The sequence below is a fragment of the Saccopteryx leptura genome, chromosome 2, assembly GCF_036850995.1.
Source record: "Saccopteryx leptura isolate mSacLep1 chromosome 2, mSacLep1_pri_phased_curated, whole genome shotgun sequence".
Classification (NCBI taxonomy): domain Eukaryota; kingdom Metazoa; phylum Chordata; class Mammalia; order Chiroptera; family Emballonuridae; genus Saccopteryx; species Saccopteryx leptura.
This window is the reverse complement of record NC_089504.1, coordinates 155,740,254-155,757,498: the sequence shown is the minus strand read 5'-3', so window position 1 is coordinate 155,757,498 and position 17,245 is coordinate 155,740,254. Positions and strand designations below refer to the sequence as shown.

At 38.7% G+C, this 17,245-nt stretch overlaps 1 pseudogene; it reads left to right on the top strand.

Moving 5' to 3' along the window:
* The first annotated feature begins 2,333 nt into the window (after positions 1 to 2,333).
* LOC136391620 (tubulin alpha chain-like) overlaps positions 2,334 to 17,245 on the top strand; it is a 55,415-nt pseudogene continuing 40,503 nt past the window's right edge.

The following is a 17,245-nucleotide window of genomic DNA, read 5'->3' as shown; positions in this document are numbered from 1 at the left end:
CTTTGGCACGCTCAGGTAGAGGTTTGCAGTTGATAAGTCTCTATGGCAATGTCATATATTGTGCTTTAGTCTCGTTGGCAGTTGAGGCTCATTACCATTTATAGGCTCCGACAGTGAGAGAGTCCGTGTTCCTGGAGCCTTTCTCCTAGTCTTTCCTTCCTCAATTAGTAGCCTGATAATCCAGCTATGGGGTTGCTGCTGCCTCTGCCTGGATCGTAAGAGGCTCAAAGAGCTGGCAACTCCCCACTCTATTTCCACTCAGCACAGGGCTCTGGGTAAGGCTCAGTCAGTCAGAGCTGCTAGCATAATCAGGCGGGCTTTCCGCCCACTCAAAGACCTCTGGCTCTGTCTGCCACTCTGTCCGGTAACACAGGCGGGCGCCCACTTCCGGGGCGCTTGGAGGAAACTCTCACTCACTGGCTGCGCGCGCAGACCAGGATATCCGGCCAGCAGTCTCACGCTCTGAGTGAAACCCCCAACCGCAGGGAAAAGTTGCAGCGTTGGAATTGAATCTCGCTCCTTCCCCGTGCGCGGCTTTTGCAAGGCGCTGGGGCGGCCCGAGATTCTGCTTTGGCCCACACAAAGGCCCCTGACTCTGCCCCTCTGTGCGATAACACGGGTGCGCACTGCCGAGGCACTCGGAGGAATCTGTCATTCACTATCTGCGCGCGCAAACCAGGATATGAGGCGGGCCGCATTTCCCTCTGAGTGAAACCCCTCCAGCACAGAAAATCTCCACCGTTGGAATTAGTTCTCACTCCCTCCCGAGCATGGCTTTCTCAGGGCGCTGGCGCTGCCCAGAGACTCTGCCCTCAGCGCACAGAAAGGCCTCTGAACCTGCCTCTCCGTGGGGCAACACGGGCACCCACTCTCAGGGCCTAGGAAGAAATCTCTCGCCCACTAACTGCGCGCACGCCAACCAGGAGACCGGGTAAAATGGCCGCCCCGCTTGTCTTTCTTTGTTTGGGTTTGGCGCGAGTGTTAGCTTGTATTGCCCGGGTTGCCACAGGATCAGTTTTTCCTCGGCTTGGATCTCCGTGCCACAGCCTGGTTCGGCCGTTTGTGCCGCGGCCTAGATCTATTCACCCCCTTTGCCCGCCTCAGTTTCTATATTCACAGTTACCAGAGAAAGCCGCCCTGTTTAGGTTAGTGAGGAAAACGGAGCATTTCTTACTCCCTATTTCCTTCGGGGTTTGGTTATATATTTAGCCAATTTTTCACTCGACCATACCTTTGGGTGTATTGCGAAGTTTCTGGAGGCTCCAAGTATAGGTTTTTCTGTTTCTGGTTGAAGATCTTGTTGAGTTTTGGGGGAGATTTATCGGTATCACTTCCTACCCCGCCATTACTCTGACGTCATCTTATATATATATATTTTTTACAGTGATTAAAAGCCTTTAAGCAAACTCTTGGCCAATACAGCAAGAATCCATAAAAGAGTAGTGTCCTTAACATGTTCACCAAGTCCAAGTTGGCCCCATTACCATGCCAAATCCCTGAAAAATGCAACCCAACCACAGTTCAGTCTGTTAGGAGCTGTCACAGGGAGCAGGAGTCCAGGAAAAGTCCACATTCAGGAAAAGTCCGCATGGCACTGGAATTGTTGTTACCATTCTGTACTTTGCAGCTCATGTCCAAGTCCCAATGACCGCTGCTTCTTCAGTCTGTAGATTTTTTTGTGTGTGTGTTGTCTTGCCAGGTTTTGGTATTAAGGTTATGTTGGCCTCATAAAATGTGTTGATTTTTCATTTTCTATGTTGCTTTTCAGAGTTTCATTATTATCATGTATTTCTGTATATATTTTCTACATGTGTTCTTTTTCTACACAAAACACAGTATCAAAATATATTGTTTTTCTATAATTCACATTTATATTCAAAATTACATTTGTAAGATTCTTATACATTTATATTATAAAGTATAATTCATTCATTTTCATTGCTGTATAGTACCCCAGTGTATAAATGTACCACATTATAAAATTTATTCCACTTTGGACATTAAGCTGATTCAAGTTTTGTTGTTGTTTGCTTGTTTGTTTTTTTCAGATGTGAACAAATCTCCTAAGATATTATTTTATGGATCTCTTTATGTTGATATTTGAGCATATCTTTATATATACTTGAGAGAGTAACCTTCTAGACTATAGGGGTCAGCCCATTGCCAAATTGGTTTCTCAACCTTTTCTTTTTTTACTTTTGTGAGCTCAGTTTTTCATTTAAAAAATATATTTATTTCCTGAAAACCACCATTTTTATGTGTTTTGTTGAGATGGATATAATGTTTATGAAATTCAGGGAAGCCAGGGAAGAGCAAATAGACTTGGTCCGATTATGCGTGAAGATGCAAAGTCAGCGTCAATAGGTGGACCACGCTATGTGTAAACTCCCAGTAATGCAGGATAGGTTCTTTTGACCTACATCAGAAAAGAGTGTCCAACAGAGAGCCAAGCATTTGTACTTAAGTGCAATTGAAGAGTAGTGCCATGCTCCCCTGTTACCCATGTCATAAAGGGAATTGTTGGATAAGTTAATGATTGAAAGCATAAGAAGAGATGAAGAACAAATGAGACTTGTCTTTGACATTATGTGGCAACTCTGTAAAAATTAATATTTGACAGTCTCATTGTTTAAAATAACAGGGAAACCCCAAGATTAAGAAAAACCATGAACACATGTGCCCCTGTCATCTCTGCTGAGAAAGCCTTCCATGAACAGCTTCTTGTAGCAGAGATCACCAATGCGTGCTTTGAGCCAGCCAACCAGATGGTGAAATGTGACCCTTGCCATGGTAAATACATCACTTGCTACCTGTTGTACTGTTATAATATGGTCCCCAAAGATGTCAGCGCTTCTCCATTGCCACCATCAAGATCAAGCATATCAACCATTTTGTGAACTGGTGTCCCATTGGCTTCAAAGTTGGCATTAAGTACCAGCCTTCTACAGTGGTATCTGGTGAAAACCTGGCCAAAGTACAGAGAACTATGTGCGTGCTAAGCATCACCATAGCTATAGCTGAGGCCTGGGCTTGCCTGGACCACAAGTTTGACCTGCTGAATGCCAAGTGTACCTTGCTTGGTCCATTGGTACATGGGTGAGTCCATGGAAATAGGAGAGTTTTCTGAGGCCCTTGTGGACATGGCTGCCCTTGAGAAGGATTATGAGGAGGTGGTGTGAATTCTGTGGAAGGAGAGGAATGCTGAAGTTAAAATGTCACAATGGTGCTGCTTTTACAGGGAAACTTATTCTTTTTCAAACATTGAAAAGTTGTGGTCTGATAGTTAATTTATATGTAGCCATATATACTCTCATATACATTTACTTACCTATGCTTTAAAACACAAGGTTTTGTTACAGACCTACTTGTCCATTTCTCTGATAGGTTTGAGTAAAGTATTCCCTGTCTTAAATTTTAAAAATAAATAAATAAAATTAAAAATTAAGAAAAAGAAAAGGCTTTTAAAGAGACAGTAAATTCTCCCAAACCATAGATACTAAAGTTGTGATGGTAAGGACATCTGCACTTGGTTTTAATCTCACTTACGCCTTAGCTCAACAGATGTTTGTTAAAAAAGTATTTACAAATATTAAGCACAGAGTAAATATTTATTGATTCAGCTAAGAAGTAAACTTGTTAACATATAGGTATCTTCTGATTCTTAAGTCTTGTGATTTTATCTCTAGTATCCATCTTGTATTCACCACCATACTGCTGCAAATGCCTTAAGAAAATATAGAGTATTTTAGGCTTTTAAATAAGACCATTAAAAAAGTTTCTACACAAACTCTGGGACAATAGACATTAATTTCCCCTATCTTTCATTGGGAGGTATTTGATGAAATAGGTAAAGATAGCTGAGGAGGTGGTCAGATGGTGCTTTTTCAAATTTTAGAAAGTCATCTACAAGATGAAGCAACAAGAATTTGGAGGTTGTTAGAATTATAGGTTTGCTCTAAGTACTCTCAAACAGGGATAAGGATGAAGAGTAAGGGCCACTTTCACATCTGCTCAAGTGAAATGAAAAGTGTTTTTAAGAGACTCCTGGACCTTGAGAAAGCCTGATGTGGACCAGTGCAATGTTTATGAGAGAAAGAGACAGAGAGTGAAAGAGACAAACAGACAGAAAGAGGAGGACAGTTGGAGTCATTTAAGGTCCTGACCAAGACAATCACCAGAGAGAGGAGATACCTTGGCAGAAGGAAACCTGAGAGAGATAAGCGGGCAGAAGAAGGGGTTGCATTTCATAAAGAAAAGGAAACTGCAGAGCAACGCAGTCCCCACATCCTCAGCAGTGACTACTGGTATCAAAGAGAAACAGTCAGCCCTGGCCAGTTGGCTCAGCGGTAGAGCGTCAGCTTGGCGTGTGGGGGTCCCGGGTTCGATTCCCAGCTGGGGCACACAGGAGAAGCACCCATCTGCTTCTCCACCCTTCCCCCTCTCCTTCCTCTCTGTCTCTCTCTTCCCCTCCCGCAGCCGAGGCTCCATTGGAGCAAGGATGGCCCGGGTGCTGGGGATGGCTCTGTGGCCTCTGCTCCAGGCGCTAGAGTAGCTCTGGATGCAACAGAGCAACGCCCCAGATGGGCGGAGTGTCGCTCCCTGGTGGGCATGCCGGGTGGATCCCGGTCGGGCGCATGAGGGAGTCTGTCTGACTGCCTCCCCATTTCCAGCTTCAGAAAAATGAAAAAAAAAAAAAGAGAAAGAGTCACCTTTAAACATCTTTCAAAGCTACACCACTGCCAGCAAGGTAGGACTGATCAGTCTCATACTTCTCTCTCCAAAACCCTTAGTTCAAAACCTGGCGAAATCAGAAGATATGAATAAGGAATTAATAAAAGAGATATTGTGGATCTTAAGGAGGACCTGGCAAAGTAACAAAGGGAAAAAAATGTTTTTTACCATCTGCCCTTCCCAGATATACATGTCTGTAGAGAGTTCACTTTGATTGAAATTCAGTTTTTATTATTATACTGGACAAGATATAACAATTATTGAATTGGGATTGTTTGAGGAATAAAATAAACCAAAGGATTATTAATTTTTTAAAAAATATGGTTATCTTAAAGTAAACAGATAAGCTTTCTGGGCTATCTGCCCAAATTTTATTGCATGAAAGGAAAATAATGGCCCCACAGATATGGTTTATAAAGGTAATTACAAGGAAAAACTGTCTTTAGGATTTCAGGTCTGTGTCTTGCTTATTCAATGTAACAGTTACAAGAACATTGAAGTGTTGCAATGACAATGAACTACTTGGAGTAGCAAATCTGTCCTTTGGTTCCCGTTCCTCAAAGGGGGCACCACTTGTCGCTGCAACAATAAAGTACTTGGAGACTAGATAATATTCTCTGAGGGGCCAAGGGTAGGCAACAGCTCTGGTCAGCAGATTAAAAGACTAAAGCCCTTTCCCCACCCTTCCTCAGATATTTATGAGCTAGTACAAATAACTCAAGGAAGCAGACAGCAGAAGTTTTCAGGGGGTGAAGTAAAGGATAAAGAACATGCTGACTTTTAATCTCTGTTCTGAGAGCCTAAACATTTCTGTTACTGAATCTTATCCTGCTGTTTTGTTGTTTTCAGTACAAGGTCAGAGAGGCCCCTGACCCCTTGTCCGCTCAGGGCTTTTGCCCTAGGGAGCCGCGCTGTCTCTGATTATTTACCCTAACTCTGCAAGTCTTCACAGCGTGTTCCTACATGGAAAGATCTTATCAATTGGGGTCAAATAAGATTAAATTCTAATCCTATAGTATTTGAGAATCACTAACAACATTAGCTTAAATTCCTCATTCATTAACCTTTCTGGGACTCGAGAGCCTAATCTGTAAAATGAAGCCTAAAAATTGAATGTATGTACATAAAGTAACTCACAGATTTCTGGCTACATGGAGAATGTTCAGTGTACATAAATTTCATAATCAAAATGATATTGTATAAGTGATAGCCAATTATGACCCTTGGGCTAAATCCAACTCACCTATTCTTTTTGTAAATTAAGTTTTACTGGAATACAGCTACATTCATGCTTTACATACATTCTATAGTTATTTTCATGTAATGTATTGATATTTCATGCATTGTAATGGCAGAGTTAAGAAGTTGTAACAAAACAATATGGCATGCAAAGCCCAAACTATTTACTCTCAGGCCCTTTACAAAAAATATTTGCCAAACACTGAGTTAAATTAAACATTGTGCTCTTACAATATGCCATTTATCAAAATAATGCCTTTACAATCATAATTTTATTTAATGTTTACAAAAACTTCTTTTTATTAATCTCCACGTTTTAAAATTAATTTACCAGTCAATGTATTCCTTATACAGAGTACTTAACTCTCTGTAGGGGAAGATGACAGAAAGGTCTTCTCCACAGAGTCACACAGGGTCCCAGGATCTCAACATCTTTACCTACATCTCTAGATATGCTTTCTCCTTTATCATCCTTGTAAAAGAAAGAATGAAAGAGAATTGCTTACTGGACCTTAAACTTTTTCTGCATATAAATGAAACACATTTTACTCATAACCCATTATCTAGAGCTACAACTATAGTTACATGGTCTCACCCAGTTGCAAAAGGTTGAAGCAGGAGCATGTGGATATTAGGTGGTCAATATATCTTTGTCGTATTCATGAGGTAAGTAACATTTTATTAAAAATTTAAGAATAAAGAAGATAAGAGAGACCAAGAGATTTTTCCAACCATGCACAACTGCTAAATGATAGAGCTGAATTAAAATCTAAGCTCCTTGATCTTCAGAGACCATAATATCTTATTGCAATATTCTGATTTTCCCTAAATACTCTTTATTGCACCTCATTCTACCAATCATTCCTTTTATTTCTATTATAAAGCTCTGTTCAACATTATGATATTTAATGTGGAAGAGGTTCTCATTTTAGGACATGATCTTCCCACAAGATATCTTCTGATCTGTTTGTCTACCTGATTCTACATTTAGTTGAGTTTGGTAATTTAAATTAGCTAGTTGGATACATTTTGTGTTCATTTATTAAAATGCCCAGAAAGTATATCAAAGAAATGGTAAAAAAGATCCTGTTGAAAAGTTCCTCAGATGTATCATTCAAAATAAGAAACACTTTTTTCTCCCATACCAGTATTCTTAGCCAGAACTTGAAGTAGGCAGCTTTCAGACCTGTTGTTGTTTTTTTAATTGTACAAAATAAATGACATCCTTATTCATGAGAATCTGTTCTAATTTAGAAGCCTTACCATTGCATACACCTTTACCATGCAAGCCTCAGGGGAAAGTAGTTAAACTTAATAGCCTCTGTGAGTTCTAAACAAAAATCTACAATAAATGAAATGGTGAGAATCAAATTCAGGTGTTTATAGAAGCCAACACTTTTGGAAAGTCAATTCATATTTATGAAGCTCATTCTGGAACTATAGAAATACCTTCATTGTCATTAGAATGATGTTTTCCCTACTTTTAGAATTTTAATCAGTAATTATTTAGTCGGTTACCTTTCCTTTAGCCCCTGGATTAAAATACCACTATGGAATATATATTTTCTATAAGTCATTTTTCTTAAAACTAATTTTATTTTTACTTCAGTAGGCAACAACAGAGTACTTGATCAACTACCCAAGACATGAAAGAATGGAAATGCAGACCTAGTGGGAAATAGTTACTTAAAAGAAATTCACCAATTTTACAGGTGCAGAAATCTAAAGTATTTTTAAGTTTCTGATTTTTATAGATCATTATAGGATGTGAACATGCCCTTCTAGAAAAGAAAATACTATGGTATTTAAATTGAATGAACATAAAATGATGTCAACCCACACTAAACAGATCAAGGCCAACAGATGCTCCACTGATACTCCATTTTTCACTTGCCATGTTGGCTATAATAAAAATTGTAAAACATTGCATTTTGACACACTTTTAAAAATACACCCACATATTGCTTGTGGAAATGTAAATTGGTTAAGCTTCTTCAGAGGGTAATTGTATGGCCAGAGGCCTCCACCATCATGGCCATGTAGGTTCTCATTGAATTTGGACAGATGGTAAAGAAAATGGAGCCAAAAAATGGTGGGCTGTTCCTTTATTAAAGTTTCACACCGGTGGACAAGCAAACAAGCAGGGAAAACAACTCCCTCTTATTCAGAGCTCCCAAAGCCCTGATGCATTCTTCAGTTTCACAACCAGGAGAATCTTCTTCGGTTCCTACTGGAATCAAAGGCCCCATAAGCTTCAGTGGGGCTCCCAAAGCACCCCAATTCTGGTTCCCCATCTGCACACCTTCTCTCTCTCTCTCTCTCTCTCTCTCTCTCTCTCTGCAAAACTGGCTTCTTCCTCAGCACTCTGTATTCTCTCCGCTTTCTCTGCAAAATTGCCTGGGCCCACAAAAACCCCTCCTTCAGCAAACATTAGCAAAAACAATAGTCCTCCCAAGCAGGAATGCAATCTGCAATTTGCAATCAACTGCCCTGCTCTGAGGGCAAGCACACACGTGGCTGCCCAGCACCATTTTTTAACAATAAAAGTGAGCAAACTCAAAATATACAAATTTTACAAACTCATGTGCCCAATGGTAATAATAGCCATTTGTTAAATTGTTAATCTTATGTATCTACTGACCAGAAATTAAACTTCTAGGAATTATTTCCTAAATGTGTTCAAAAAGGTATGTACATTTATATTTACTTTAGTCTTGTTTATAATGGTAAAAAAAAGAGAAATAAATTCAAATATTTGTTTCTTTAGACTGATTAAATAAATTATGGGTACTGTGCACCTGAAAATTTTGTGTACTAACACAGAATGAACAGTAAGATGTAGGGTTGGATGGCTAAAGAAAGGAGCAGAACAATGTCTTGAAAATCTTCCTTCTATCAAATATTTAAATAAAAGAATAAAGACATACAAGGTATTTCAGAAACTGGAAAAAGGTGCTTTGAGGAAAGTAGTCAATGGGAGGAAAGGTGGGAGCGAATCTTACTTTTCAGTGTATTAGAATTTATCATTTGTATGCATTGCCTACTCAAAAATGATTACAAAAACAACTGAGGTTACTATTGTTGAACTGTAATATAAGAAGTACAGGCAAAATTATTCAATTATTACCTTCTATAAGAAACAAATTTGATATATTATGAGACTTTGAAATTTATATTCATAAAAAATATTTTATATTATTTCAAGCAAGTCTATGACAATGAGTCTAAATAATTGTAAAATGTGCTTCTTGCTATCTTCTATCCTTATAAATATTCCAGTATTTAATTTTAGATAATGATGCTTCTCCTTAAATTAATCTTCTGCCTTTCATTATTCAAGTGTCCAGCCTCATTAAAATCATTCTAATCATCCCCATTGCTCAACAGTATTAGTAAAACTTACATTTAAATTAAAAATAATTTAGGTGGTATTCTTAATATTTCACAAGCATTCAGCTATTTTTATAGTTTTACCTCTTGAGTTAAAAAACAAAAGTAAAAAAAAAAAAACAAAAGTAAAGAAGATTAAATGTAGCCCATGTCATTGTTTTAATTTAAGTGATTCTGTGTTTTTATCTCTAATGCAATACCATAAAAAGTAGATTAATATTAGCTCTCTCTTTTTTGATTTGTAAATCCCACCTCTCATATTACCTCCTCATTTACACTTTTAAAAATTTTATGTTGCTCATATTCTTTTATTATCTGTTAGGTTATTCAGCGGACAAGATTTTATGTACATATTCTAGTGCATTACCCTTGAGAAATGAAGATTATTATTCATCCTGAATAAATAAATACCATGTAAGCTTGTAATGGTAGATTTTAAATAACATGAGCTGCAACCTAACATAATCTCTTATCTGCTAGATTAGGCTATCTATTTTCAAAAACAGATTTTATACATATATATGCTAAATAATATTATATATTTTTGAAAATAGCATGTGGCATTTGCAAAATGCCCATTATTATGTCTATTACATTATTTAACAAATAAGTTCAAGACTATGATCTTTGTATTTAGCATTGATTTAAGTGTGAGGAAAAGACCCAAGCCAGCTTGAAAAATAAGAATTAAAAATAGAAACAATAATTATATTCGTTTCATGAGTGAGTCTTGAAATTTTGATTTAGGTGATATAAATTAAATTAGTTTGGCATGAGCTCCCTCTCCCCCACCACAGCAGTATTGGTCCCCAGAGTCTATGTTGTGCGAGGAGCCACTGAGCCACTTCACCTGCAGGTGTTGTAAAGTACCAAAAGCTACAGAATTAATATTAATATTTTGGGAGGCTTGAGAAACATTTTGTTGATTTGGGTTAAGGTGTGCAGAGAAATTTTGATAATAGTCTCTGTACTGCGTGATTGGCATAGTCAGGATGGCCCTTGGCATTGCGTTGTAAATGCAAAGGAGAGGGAAACATGGATCCCCAGACATTCCACCACACCTGTGGGGAAAAGGGTGAATGGCTAGCCAGGTACAGGGAGAGAAAAGCCAAAATAAACCTTTTCTCATAGCAATGAGCCATTTGCGGGCATTTGTCCCCACAGAAACTACCTCTCCTATGTAAATGTGTATGGTTAACACGTGTGACTCTGGACAGAGAGATAGCAGATGAACACTAGATAATATAGGAATGCCTTTTAATATGTAAAAAGACATCTTTCTACCATTGTGTTGGCTTGTAAACTTTGTTTTCCCCAAAAGGATGTATGGCTTGCAAATTGAACATGGTCCTATCATGTTAAAGGACATATGACTATAACCAATAGTGGTAAGGGGCTCCCAATTGCAATTTTTGCTTCTGTACTTCTCACTTACAAAACTATAAAAACTAAGTAGAACAAAGGGCCGGCACGCACTCTCCATCAGATATCTGTCGGAGTTCTCGCGGCTTGGTCAAGCTAGACAATAAAGCTTTGATGTGTAATCCATGGACCTTGGCCTCGACCAGTGTGCTGTGGCCTCCCAGGTCAGCGGGGGTTAAGGCGGATTTCAGCGGCTGGTTGTTGCAGTTATTAGAATTTATGGATGATTGGAAGACTGAAATTATATTAGAGGAAAGCAGAGAAAGGCCATGTGGAGGGGGCCAGGAGAAGCAGCCAAGATGGTGGAGTGCTGAGTGAGGGGCCAGCTTGTGCAGAGTTTGTGCAAAGAGAAGGAAGGAGATGGGGAACAGAGGTGAATGAGTCTGGTGAGCTAGAAACCTTTGATTCTAGGAAACTCGGATAAATCAGTAGCTTTGTAAGCACTGAATGTAAGCGGGTTTTGAAGCCCGGTGTGTGTGTTTTTGCTTGCCCACTGTGTGCAAGCTAGGATTAAAGATGATATCATCCCTACAAATTTCTAATTTTAATTGGAGTAAATATAGCGCGCTCATTTAAATTTAAATAGAATAAAATGTGAATCCTAAAACTTGCTAATTTTGGCTAAACTGCTTCAAACTCCAGGCTGCAAAGCTTAAAAGAGGGTGAATTTACCTAGCAAAGATGTAGGTTTTCATTAATAATATAGAAAATGATAGCCACACTGGAATTTTCCAGCCTTATTGTGCACTTTAATTTGCCTGTTAATTAATAGGATAAAAATGTTTTAATAAGTTTGGAAATGTTACTTGAAAATGCATTTACTATGTTTTGTTAATTTAACATAAAGACAAGTATTTCTTACAATTTTGAAGTAAAGATATTATAAAGTGTACTCAACAAATGCTTAAAAATCTGTGTGGTGACAAGGAAGAAAGAAAAGCCACCCCAAGCAAGGCTCTGATTCCATTAGTAAATATAAGAAAGAGTTAAGGTTCTGTTAAAATCTACACTTGTTTCAGGAGTTAAGCTGTCTGACATGACTACATACTACCTCTTTCTCTTTAAAGACAAGTTTAAATTCTGTTTCCTCTATAAAGTAATTTACATATAGCCAGTCGAAATTAATCTTTCATGGCACTGAGCTACTGTACCAATTTATAATACCTCTCTAATAGTATTAATATATTGAATACTTTGTTATTGTTATATGGGTTACTTAAATAGATTCGTTTTTGTATTCCTAATAGTATCTCACTGCTGCAAGCGTGCATTGTGCAAGTATGTGCTAAAATTTGTTTTAATTTGTTGAATGACTATTTTAAATGCATCAGAACAGCTTATTCTTTAAATATTTATTCTGAATGAAAGGTCTATGTAATTCTGACATTCAGGTTTTTATGTTTAAGTTTGTTATAATAAATCTGTTTATTTCCTTTAGTGTAATAAAAAACAAAGCTCTCATTCTTGAAAAAGTGCAAATGTAAAGTTTAGAAAAATAACTAGAACCATGAGAGGAATGTTTACCAATAGGTTTGCTAATTATTTTGGAATTGGGACTTTGTTTTGTTTTTTTAATAGTGATCAGAATAATGTGGTACTAGGAAAGTTCTGGAAAATGTCAGTTTTACTTTAAAATGAGAATCTGCTGTTTCTGTATTTTATTGTTTTCAATAAAACCTTGTGTTTTGGACCTTTTAAAAATTTTCTCTTAAATACTAATGTACAGGTTTATTCAGCAACTGAGAGACTCTGGAATCCTACAAAAGATGCCAAAACTTCTTTTCTCTTCCTGCAAACTTCTACCCTCTTTTATTTAATCCAGCTGATAATGCTGTTTTGTCTTTTTCCAATCAGCCCTAGGTATATGGAAAAAGTTTATATAGGCAGATGGGGACCCTCAATCCCCTCAACGAGATCTTCTGAGCATGGTATTTAAGGTCTATAATGACCAAGAGAGGAACAGAAAAGGCAGACAGAGCCAAAAAGAGATCAGGCAAAATACCAGCTCTTGGCATACACCCATAAAGGCTCTAACACCCTCGAGAGACTTCATAGGACTCCCATCAGGGCCCTGCTTCAAGAGTGGAAAGGAAGGTCATTAAGCTAAAGCCTGCCAGGCTTCTCGGCCCCCGCCAGGGACATGCCTTTACTATGGGAAAAAGGGACAATGGAAGGTAAGCTGCTCCCTCACTCCTCCAAGGGAGGGTTCAGTCTCTTCTAGTCCTGCTTCGGTTACCTGTGACCTGACCTTGCCAGCCTACTGAGGCTTGCCACTGAAGACTAAAGGTGCCCACGGCCATTGGCCCCATCTCACGTCACTGTGGACGAGCCTAGGGTATTTCTTCCAAGTAGCAGGTAAACTGATCTCCTTTCTTATGGACAGACACAAGGGCCACTTACTATGCCTTGCCTGAATATTCAGTTTTTTTATTCATCCCTCGAAGATCTCTGTTGTGGGTATTGATAGTCTTACTTTCTGCTGCTTTGTTTACTATTTAGTGTTTCCTTTATTCCTCTTGCTTCAATGCCCCATGCCTATTTTAGGCTGGGACTTACTCCTAATTTAGACGAATTTACCTCTGCTACCCAGGATAGTGTATCCACAGGTTCTCTTCATCACGCCATGATTGCAGAGCTCCACAGAAAGGCACCCTGGGTTCACCTCTCCAGTTTAAAGAAAACAGAACCCCTGGTGGGCAGAGCATTGCCCCTGGTGGGCGTGCCGGGTGGATCCCGGTCGGGCGCATGTGGGAGTCTGTCTGACTGTCTCTCCCCGTTTCCAGCTTCAGGAAAAAAAAAAAAAAAAAGAAAACAGAAGCTCCAGCTCCATACGTGCTGCAGACGGCTTTTCCAGTCTACCTGAATTGTTACCAGCTAGAAGCAGTGGTCATTGGGACTTGGACTCTAGCTGCAAAGCATGGAAATGTGACCACAACTCCAGTGCCTTGTGAACTTTTCTTGAATGTGTGTAACTCCTCCTTGGGACACTTTTCAAAATGAAGTAGGCTTGGGTTACATTTACAAATAATATGAAACGATAATAGTGTCAACATGGATGTGGTGAAATTACATTAACATGTTAAGGACATTTAAGACTAAAAATTTTATTTTAAATCCTGTTGTATTAGTTAAGACTTTGCTTAGTAATCTAATAGGTTTTAATCACTTAATTGTATCAGGACACTTGTTATAATATCTGTTGGCATTGGCTGTTTTATTGTTGTTTATTTTATATTTTTCCAGTCTGCCTCCAAATCCGAACATGGGAATTCAGATGAGTAAGAATCACAACACACAAATTTGAAATTTTAATATCTGTTGGATACCGAAGTATAAACAGGGTTGTTTTTTTTTATATCCAGGGGACAGGTGCTGGGCCTAACCACCCATCTCACCTGCCCAGTTAACAAAGAGCAATACCTGATTATTGCTTATCCCACTCTGGTCAAACGCCAGCTAGGGGCCATCAACCTCCTGGGTCCCTCGACCTACGTTTCAGCCTACCTACCAGCCTCTCCCCTTGGTAGATACCACGTCTTATCCTCCCATTCAGAGGGGGGAATGAGGAGCCACTGAGCCACTTCACCCGCAGGTGTTGTAAACTACCAAAAGCTACAGAATTAATATTAATATTTTGGGAGGCTTGAGAAACATTTTGTTGATTTGGGTTAAGGTGTGCAGAGAAATTTTGAGAATAGTCTCTGTACTGCGTGATTGGCATAGTCAGGAGGGCCCTTGGCATTATGTTGTAAATGCAAAGGGGAGGGAAACATGGATCTCCAGACATTCCACCACACCTGTGGGGAAAAGGGTGAATGGCTAGCCAGGTACAGGGAGAGAAAAGCCAAAATAAACCTTTTCTCATAGCAATGAGCCATTTGCGGGCATTTGTCCCCACAGAAACTACCTCTCCTATGTAAATGTGTATGGTTAACACGTGTGACTCTGGACAGAGAGATAGCAGATGAACACTAGATAATATAGGAATGCCTTTTAATATGTAAAAAGACATCTTTCTACCATTGTGTTGGCTTGTAAACTTTGTTTTCCCCAAAAGGATGTATAGCTTGCAAATTGAACAAGGTCCTATCATGTTAAAGGACATATGACTATAACCAATAGTGGTAAGGGGCTCCCAATTGCAATTTTTGCTTCTGTACTTCTCACTTACAAAACTATAAAAACTAAGTAGAACAAAGGGCCGGCACGCACTCTCCATCAGATATCTGTCGGAGTTCTCGCGGCTTGGCCAAGCTAGACAATAAAGCTTTGATGTGTAATCCATGGACCTTGTTCGTGTCTTCCATGTTTTGGGTCCCTCCGAATTAGGCTTAACATTGTGCAGCTGTATATATGATTTGCAACAGTGGCATTCAGAGTCTCTGTGTACCATTTCTCCCCTTTATGCCATAAAGGTACAAGGCACAGTAAAGAGGAAAAAAAGACAGGTTAAATATGAATCTTTATTGAAATTTCAGTTTGTGCCTATTCTAAAATTATTTACCATAAATTGTCTGGGCTAAGCAAGCTTTTAAAAAATCTTCATTAAAGTTTTTCTTAGCAAGGAAATAAATTCCTTTCTGTGACCTTTGGAAAGTAATGTCAATGCTTTAATTTTCATTATAGTAATGTAAAGCATCATGAAATGCAAAGTCCAATCATTAATCATGCCTTAGGTAAAGGTGAGTGCATTTGCACTGTGCCTCAAAAGAGCTCTTTAATGTCTGGTACATTGTCCCCATAATACAATTCCTTGTCTATTCTGAGCCAGACCTACAAGGAATTTTAAGGAAGAACTGAATAGTACAACACACATAGATACCTGCAGTAATTGTGAAGTGGAAGAGAAGTCAGTGGTGGTAACATATAGATCCCCTACTCCATGTTTTATTTGAACATGGCAACATGATGTCTAAAGGAAGTCTTCCTGGCCCTAGAGGGTTGGTTCACTGACAGAGTGCAGGATGTTGTGTGGATGTCCCAGGTTCAATTCAGATCAGGGCACACAGGAGAAGCAACCATCTGCTTCTCCATCCCTCTACCTCCCTCTTCTCTCTCTCTTTCTCTCTCTCCCCCTTCCACAGCCATGGCTCAGGTTCATTGGTCTCTGGTGCTGAGGATGGCTCTGGTGGAGTCTCCACTTTAGGCACTAAAAATAGCTCAGTTGCCCAGCAACAGTCTCAGATGAGCAGAGCATCACAGCCCTGTAGGGGCCTTTTGGGATTGATCCGATTGGGTGCAGGCGGGAGTCTGTCTCTCAGTCTCCCCTCCTCTCAAATAAATAAATAAATTAACAAACAAACAAAATAAGTAAGTAAGCATTCCCTTGCAGGCAGATGCAAACATTGTCTCACATTAAATACTTTAAAAACTGAAGTTTGAATAAGTTAGTGTTTCCTTGTTTTTCATTCAGAATTGGAAACAAGCACTTCTATCACTTTTTTTTTCTGCAGAATCATCTTTCATGAAGGAACTCACTAATGACCGTAAAAAGTAGCCTGCTTGACTGTGTAAAGACTTGCTATGTCTGCGAACAACTTCTGACATCTAAACATTTGCTCTCTTTTAAATAACATGGGTAAAATAGAAATGTATGTTAAATTGTTCAAAGACAATACTACTGGTCACATTAACGACACTTATTTTCTAAATCCAGTGAATATAATTTTGGTATTTTTTATCTCATTGAGTGAAGTCTCTTAACAGAAAATAGCATGATTCATTGCCTTTCTGGGTGAAGGTGATTAGTGATAATTCAAGAATTTCTGTATAGGAAATGGTTATGGAAAAAGGCTAGTGAATACAGGTGGAAGTTGAATTTCATAAAGAACAAGTGATGTTTATTTTGATTGTATTTAATACATGGGATGAGGTAAGAGAAAATGTGGAGAGCTCCCTAAACCTCTGACTACTCTTTTCACAAGTCGCTGCTAATTCCAACCACAGATTAAAATGCTAAAATTCTGTACAAAAAAAAATAACTACCCAACCAGAGTAGAAGGACTCCAGAAACTGCAATTTCTGGCTGCAGATCCACACAACATACCAACCCCTGAGAGCAAATTTCTTAACCTTTTTATTCCTAGAATTATTTGCAAGCAGAAAAGTTTTTGCAAGCCCTTTGTTAGGTTTCAGAGTGTAACAACAAAATTTTCAATGTGGGTCAAAATTTAGATTTTGACCAATTTCATGAACAACCCTCAAACGTCACATTTCAGCACATTTATATTGGCCAGTGTAACAATTTTAATCTGAGAGAGAGAGGGACAACTCAAAATGGCAAATTTAATTCAAGTTGTAAATATATACTAAAAAAAGAACATTTTTATCACAAATCTTGAGGACTCATAAGAAATTTTTGATTCTCATCATTTATTTGGAATAGGTTTAATTTTACATTTTATATTGGGTTTAGATCTTCAGGACACACTCTGAGCTGGATACTTGCATAGAGACGGTTTCT